The sequence below is a fragment of the Mus pahari genome, chromosome X, assembly GCF_900095145.1.
Source record: "Mus pahari chromosome X, PAHARI_EIJ_v1.1, whole genome shotgun sequence".
Lineage (NCBI taxonomy): Eukaryota > Metazoa > Chordata > Mammalia > Rodentia > Muridae > Mus > Mus pahari.
This window is the reverse complement of record NC_034613.1, coordinates 93,029,435-93,038,304: the sequence shown is the minus strand read 5'-3', so window position 1 is coordinate 93,038,304 and position 8,870 is coordinate 93,029,435.

The following is an 8,870-nucleotide window of genomic DNA, read 5'->3' as shown; positions in this document are numbered from 1 at the left end:
CTTCTTCTTCTTCTTCTTCTTCTTCTTCTTCTTCTTCTTCTTCTGGCTAAAATCTACTTATTAGTGAGTAGATATACACTATGTCCTTTGGGTCTGAGCTACCTCAGTCAGGGTGATATGTCCTAGTTCCATCCATTTGCCTGCACAAGTGTCAATTAAACTTGGCATCTAAAAATTTGATTATGATGACAAAGTAAGTGTAAGCCATAATAAGAGTGATGAGCAAATATATTCCATTTGTTACCAAAACCAAAGATTTTAATTTTTGAGTAATTATCTGATAGTGTTTATGGGTTCCAAACAGTTAATTGGTTTATCTCTGGATGCTTCTTATTTTTAAAAACATGTTCACAAATGTTTGTTAATAATTTTAAAATTTATAGGCATTTTCTTATAATTCATATTCAAAGAAAATTTTATCTAAAGATAATTTCTATCCAAGGCAAGTGGAAAATGCATATATGAAGACAAATGAAATTGGCTACACGTTGATAACTCTAGCTTCCTGAACTATATGAACGGTAAAGAGGAACAAATCAAAACAAAAATAATGGGTTTATCCAGGATGTATTGTTAAACAATGAGTGAGAACTGTGAGTATATTATCTTATATATATATAAATGTCAATTTAGCATAAAATTGAAACAGTGAAAGAATGCAATTTCTATTAAATATCATTAGCATATAGTTTATTTTGCAGCAGTGAGGGAAGTAAAGCAAAAGGAAAGTAAAATTCAATTTGATATGGCAATGTTAATTTATATAATTTTTCTATTTATAGTAATTATTAGGTATAATTGGGCAAAGATTACTTTTGTATTTCCTGTTCCATTGTGCCCTGACCCAGAAGTGTGACAAATCGTCAGTATGATACACATGAAGGTAAAACCTTTCAATGATGTTCCAATTCATTTACTTAATGCTTAATCATAATATATATGAAATTATTATTGCTTTGTGGAAATTAATCTCAGTGATCCAATCTTTTCTATAAAATATAATAGACATAAAGTTAAGTCACACTAGATTTGTTTGAAATATACCTGTCAGAGCATTATTCAAATACAGCTCTACTCTTTGTAATTAAAAGTAAAATCTTTGACAAGTTGACTTTGAAGTTAGTCACATTCACAGCTCTTTCTTAGATACTTGCTTTCCTTTGACTTTACACATTGCATTTGCTTTTGTTCTGTTATCTACCTCTATCTTTGTATAGAAAACTGCAAAACCAGAGGACAGATTTTAGATATATTTCAAGTATACCTACTGTATACCAAATTAGCATCAAGTTTTCTTAAGTTTCCAGGTGCCTTAGCCAGCCAAGCATGTAAGTCATTTCCTTTTAAGATCTTCACTGAATGTTCTCACCTACTTCCTGTACACAACCCACAACTAAAAAAAAAAAAAAAACTAAAAAACATAGAAACATACATATGCATCATCATGTCACAAAACATACTCTGTATTGAAATTTATACACCTATCTCCAATTCAACAAATTATTTTGAAAAGTAACACGAATTCCTGTGAATTTACAAATTCCAGTTTTTGGTCAGTCTGAATATTAGGCCAAATATATGCTCAAATTGAGTATGTACATATATTCAAATGTATTCACATACATTTGTTAATTATCTTATACCACCAACAAACACATTAAATATACATAAGTAGTAAAACCATTGAAATCTACATATGTTAGCAACCATCTAAAAACATAGCAACTGAGGAATCAGTGCTGAAATTAGACTATGTGAACTTGACAGCGACTTTCATCTGTGATGCATTCCTCCTAGATAAGGTCCCACTTAGAGACGAAATAGCCTCTTCTACTTCCCCATTCTATCCTTTAAAACATCCTTTCTTTTTTTATCATATTAACATAAAAACTGACTCAGAATTATGCAATTGTTTGGGATTTGGTGGGCGGTGTTGTTGTTTCTTTAAAGTAAACCCTATAACATAGGCTTGTACTATATATCTTTCTTTAAAGCATTTGGAGAATAATAAAATCATCTAATATACTACTCACTTTAACTGTGTGTTTATGTGTGTGTGTGTGTGTGTGTGTGTTTGCTCACACACATGTGAGTGTGAAAAACAAAGGACAGCTTCAGTTATTAGTATTCAGATGTTGTCCATCTTTTTACTTGAGGGAGGATCACTTATGGACTGGAACTTTGCTGTCTTGTCCAGGATTGCTGGCCCTGGAATTCCCAAATTAAGAGGCATGTATTATGTTTGGCTTTTACATATGTACATATAACTGTAAAATCCAAACTCTTATCTTCATATTTGAGAAGTAAATGCACTACCTATTGAGCCTCTTTCCTCGAACTCCTGCACAATTTTTAACTTTTAACTGTTGGGAAACAAAAGAAATAAACCTAGAAAGTCACTAATGGTTTTTAAAATTGAGTGACAGAGAAATTCATGAAGTGTCACTCTCCTCATAAAAACTATCCTAGGCTTCACAAAAGTGGATACGTAGTATCTGAATAAGTTGACTATATCCAGCAGAGGGAAAAAAAAGGGTCAGTTAATTCTTGGTTCTTGTCCTTTCCATTTTGTGATTCAATTGCTTCTCTTGGAATCAAATCAAGGAATAATATTTGTATTCCAATGTTCCTGTGGCTAAGTCTACCCAAAGGAATGTAGAGAACTGAAGACTCTCTAGATAATTGGAAACAGTCTTGTTACAGTAAGACCACATAACCTTTTTCATCACTATAGGGCTAATATTTGCCCTTATCACATGAAATTGCAAATAAATGACTTGAGTACTCCCTGTCTGGTAGATACTCCCATGAAAAATGAATATTTTGCTATAATTTTACTTGCATCATCTCTATAGCAACAGGCTGCTGGATATAGCTCTTTTTTCAATTTTGACCTATTAATTTTAAATACTTGGAAATTAATTTTAACATTTTATATTAAAATAAAAAGTGCAGAAATGTCCTTGATATTTCTGTATACATTGTATATAGACTCATGACAGACTGCATACACTTTATACATCCAAATGAATCATAGTTCCTCTCCATAATTACTCTTGGATACCATATTATATATTTTTGGAGTACACATTCTTCTGGGATTGCCCACAGTGCCTAATTAAAACATATCTGATGTGATCTGATCTGTAGGTCAAATGCTCAAACATAGTACAGACAACTCTAAATACATAACAGTTATTCAGGGATATGATGAGTGAATAAGAAGAATGGTTAAACTTGCTGATCATAGTCAAAGGCAAATGCTATTATAAACAAATGAACTCATTGTCTTACATGAGTCTGAGTATATACTCAAGACTAGGTAGCCAGAAAATTCAAGGCACCACTGTGAGCAGAGGTAATGTGGATGGAAGGAAGGTCTATGAACGTGTGAGCACGTGCGCACGTGCACACACACACACACACACACACACACACACACACACCAGTTAATGTGTTTTCTGAAACAATTCTAAAATCTACTTCCTGTCTACCAGTGTGGATGATGATGGTGTGGCTTAAAGAAATAATGCAGATCTGTAGTTGTTTCCACACCCAGAAGAATAATGAACGATTTGTTTTATTCATTTCTACTGCATCTGCTTTGCTGTGAGAGTCATATATGCTGTACAGTATTTCTGCTAAAAACTAGCACCACATGCCTTTGAAGTACTGTTTTAGATTTCATTCACATTCAATAACATTTAGCTCTTAATGCGTTGTAACTTGGTGACTTTTAGTCTATTCAAGTGGTTATGCGTCTATTACCACTTCCTAATCCCAGAACATATTCATCTTCCTAAAAGGAAACCCCACATTACACAGCAGTTAATCACCATCATTCTTTCACTTCTGCTTTTGATACTCACTATTCTACTTTTTAATTCTATTTGCCTTATTCTTTATATTTATATTACTGATGATGCTATCACATATAAGATGGGATCAATTGTTACCTTATAATATAGTTTCAACTCACATTGTAGCCTGTGGAAATATTACATTCTTTTTTTTGGTGGCTACACAGTCTTCTTTTGTATGCATATTCAAATACAATGTACCACATTTTGTTTATTTACTTATCAGGTAATGGACATGTGAGTTAGTTCTAATATTTGACTATACTTATAAATAAAGTTGCTTTGACTATTTGTGTATAAACTTTTATATTCCAGTGACGTTTTGATAGTATATTGTTGAAAATAAAAAGATTAAATATATTGTTATTTTTCACTTAAAAAGATCCTTAATATAAATTTTATCCCTTGATATGCTGTTACTATACAGATGAAGAAATGCTAAGACCAAAAGTTTCATGGCAGTGTGTTTAAAACATGGAGAGATAAAACTGTAGCTCCCTATTTTTTCTCACTTGAAACATCCAACCATCAATTCCAAATACTATATATTTATTTATTCTATTGATATTTTCCCTTATATCAACAGTAGATGTCATCAATGTTGTGACCCTCTGAAAATTTGTCCTATTGAAGCTATTGAGTCTTGCAACTTTGAAAACTCAAACTGCTTTGAGATAGTCTTATAAGTTCATTTACACAGAGTGAAAAGACGATCAAGGCACAGGATGACTTCATAGAGAAATAAACATAATTCATGAATTAGGATGACATTCAAGTGGTAAATATTTTTAAATTGATTTTGGTGCTTTGATACAGAAAGAGCCCCAAACTATAGTCACAAAAAGGCAATCCAGGTTCACTGTTGATGTATTCAGTCTGTGGTAGCTGTAACNTGAAAGGACAAAGGATTGCATTTTATTCATTTGGTCAAATGGTCGTGATTTTGAAACCAATGGTATTGCCCTCTTCATTACAGTGACATTGTGTCCCATATAGTTTAATTTAGTGGTTGTAAGTGATTCTTAAGAGCTTTTTCTATCTATATGCCAATGTTAGACTATCTTTAATGATAGATTATTTCTTTCTGAGATTATAAATATTTTCTGGAAAATTACCAGCCCTTTGAGGGAGTTTCAAACAATAAGTCACCACAGGGAACAGGAGTAGATGTTAAAGAATTTACTGTTAATTCAGATACTAACAATAGTCGCGTGGAAGAAAGTTCTTTGTTTGGGAGAAACATGACAGCAGAAGGGGAAAGGTCACTGAGCCTAGTAAAATAGAAACTTTATCTGAGTGCAGTCAAATCAGACAAGACAAAAATGTGCAGTTTGTCTGATTTGTTATGGCTCATCAACACAGTCACGGCACACAGCAGGAACCAGGAAATCCAGTCCCTATCTCACATGCTCTACAGAAAATAGCAAGTGATTCCGTTGGGCCAGCTCTATGTGCAGCAGCTGCTAGATCCTTTCTTTTGAGAAAGGATGAAAAGGATACCCTGGCAGCCTTGAGGTTCCAAATGTGGGGCTTAGCTGTATAGGAGATCAGCATAACAAATTATTCTCAGGGCATAGAGTGAGTGCAAAATGATTTTTCAAAAGAAATAGCACTTATGAAAGTGTTGAAAAGTGAGCTCGTTCTTACGTTAAAATTTTACCACAGATTTTTCATTCCATTATTTATTTTGAAACGTGTATCTAAAAAGTACACAGGTCAAGGGAATAAGGTGCACAGACAAGAACAAATGCCTTTACAATAAAGGCCTTGTGGAGCAAAGAGTCATGAAACCTTTTTTGAGGGAAGGTTATATGGGAAAGTGTTGTGGAAGTTAAAGTCTGAAAAGGGAAGTTGGAGGCCCAAGAAGTGAAATTTAATTTTAAATCAAAAGAGTTCTATTTTGTTTCAAGAAGAAATGGAAAGATGTTTTCCACATCTTTTTTCTTATTCTTTGAAGTAGTGGCATTTCCAGCAGGAGAGGATAGCCAAAGATGGACAAGAGCAAGCTGAGAGAATCCTCCAGGGTTGGGTTTTATTTTTTAAACGAACCCAAGGCTAAGCTGATAGAAGGCTGCAGTGACTGTAGCAAATGGAAAGGAACAGATGCAAGCAATATTGTCTGAGAAGACTTGGCAGAGCACAGTGACTGATTAGCCATGGGGCAGGGGTGGGGAGGAAAAGGGACAGCATTGTTGGATTTTTCTTTTCTTTTAATATTCCTTCTTTCAATTCCACACAAATGCTGGATGTTGTTGGCTCTTATTTTCAGTTCAGCTGGTTTTACATTGCATTTTTTACCCTATTTTTTTCCACCTTTGAAGAAGTCCACAATGTCTTCTGCGTTCCTTACAAACTCACTAGAGCGCTAATCAAAATAGTATTATTTCTACCTTCCTAGTGTCCACCAACTAACTAACTGTAAGGTGAACTCTGGCACATGTAGCAATTACAGAAAATTTAGCATCACGAAAGAGAAAAGTAAGTTGTATCATAAAAGCATAGATTCATAGGCTCACGTCCAGATTTTCTAGTAAACAAAACTAATGTCAAAAGAAGGACTCTGACTGGTGGGTTCATTGCTTGTTTTTTTTTTTTTTTTTTTTTTTTCAACATAGAAAACTCATTTTTTTTTTACAGCATTTTTTTTTCCACAATTCTCTTCCACTTTTACTGGGAGTGACAATATGCAATGTGACTAGAGGGTGACAGTTTCTTTAGCAAACAGCATGGAAATGGAACCTAGCCAAGGGGTGTCTTTCATGATGAATGAGGTCCTGGTTTCTACTAGAAACATTATCACATAATATATCAGTTTTATGTCAAGTGTTCTGAAGCTTTTTTTTAATAGTCTTTCCATTCAATGTGCTGGGGTCTCTTGTCTGGAGACCTTTTTAAAATATGACCAGATGGCATTTAAAGAGAGTGAAATGATGATTTATAAAAGCTCTTTTATGAAATTATGCATGAAAATTGAAATATGTAAACCAATTGTTTATTCATGTGTAAATTGCAGTTGCAAATCAATCTGTAGTCACACAGACAATGAGTGAACATACAAGGGACAACTGTGAGTTAGTAGCCCTAACTTATGTGCTCAATTAGTGTCACATATTAACAAAGCTTCACAACTTGCCCTCAGGCCAACGTGGACATGTCCCAGCCTGCTTTCTCATGAACACCATACTGTCAGGATCTTTCAACCAAGACTGAAAGACAGCAGGTTCTGTGAGGATGGAGGGCGAATGGAGGGCATCCAGGGAAAGGAAAGAAAGGGAAAAGCCCAGATTGTTTGCTAGTGATAGCAGTAGACAGGATAATATTAGACCACTGCTCCATACTAATGGCTCTGTGCTTACGGTGACCCAGGGTAAATTATCCTACTGTGACATTGGATCAGCCCGAAGGCCAGGCTACAGATTCCAATGGCCACCCCAAGCACCTGTTTGTATTCTGTGACCAGCCAACCTCTCAGCAACCTTTTATTTAATTTAATTATTTGTTTTGTTTTTAATTTTTACACGTGCAGTGTTAGGGAAATCAGTCATGTGGAACCCAATGCTGTTAAAGTAAAATCCCTTTAATACTGACTACACAGCCCACTGTTCTTGGACTATGGGGAAACAAACAAACAAAAAAAAACCCCAACAATTTGGTATCAAAACGTTAGGAACTAAAAATGTCTAATATTTTTTATAAAAACATATTACGAGGCAGTGAGAGTCAATATTTTTCTTGAATTGTCTGTAAAAAACATTTGTGAAGGAAGAACCTAAGTTTAACTATCTGTAACAGCTGAAGCAGAGACAGATGCTAAACTGAAGTGCCCAGGCATGAGTGAAGGAGCCCTGTGCTGAGTCTGAGAAAAAAAAAAAAAAAAGACTTCCAGGCTTTTTCACTTGCTTACTTATTGGGAAACTCAAGCTAGATATCCCTTTCCTGAACAGCCAGAAAGGGACTAAACCAACCTTGAATGTTCCTGCCAACTCTGTGATTTTGATCTCATGAGGTCCCATTCTTCTTATGTTTGTTTTCAGAAGACAAAATCTTTCAAACATAGCTATTTTGGTAGTGCTTTTCCTGAGAAGGCACAAGTATATTAATAACAATAATCTCATCTTATGATTTCAGAAACTTCATTTTTGGCATCGGGAACCAATAGAACTCACGATTTAGCTTTTTTTTTTTTTTCTAAAATCCCTTCCATTCAATTTCCAAATGATACACCCATTTGATAGAAATTATATAATTATGTTGTTAGATAATTAGTCAATCAGCAATGAATAGGAAGATGGCAGAGATGCAGAACCATCCTACTACTGATCTGCAATCTGAAAACATCATGTTTTCTAAGAAAGTACATACTAGAAAGTGAGCACTTCTTACTGCTAAGCAAGCATCATTTTACAAAGGAAAGGGCCAAACAATTTTGATTGAACTTATTCTGTTACTGTAATAGAAAGGCCAGTGTATAAATAATGGGGGTCTGACAGCCTCAGCTTTCAAAATCCTGTCAATATGGCTCCAAATATAAGTCACATAATGGGCAAGGAGGACATGGAAAGCGCTACAGTTCAGATACAGTTCTGTTCATCATAACTTCCAAAATACATAAAATGCAAATAGACCACAAGTAGTGAGGCCTCAAGCCCTGTTTGGGCCCTCTGTGATTTTAATGGAGATTTTGTACTCAAGAAAAGTATCCTATATAATCGCTGTGTAGGCTAAGTATGGGGCGTGAAAATAGGAGGATACTTGATGGGTTTTTCTTTTTTCTTATGCTTGTTTAGAATGAAAAACGAGGAAATTGAATTTCATTATGTCTTAAAGGAAATTTTTTTCTTCATCCCAAAACCTCAAAGACAACTTCTCATTTTGTAATGAATTTCAGCAAATATCCAGGATGTACAAGGTTATGTGTAGATGATAGTCTATTGCTAAACATATGAAACGAGGAAAAAACCCACCTTTTTGGAAAAAAAATGTTATTTCCTAAATGAAAAATAAACAAAG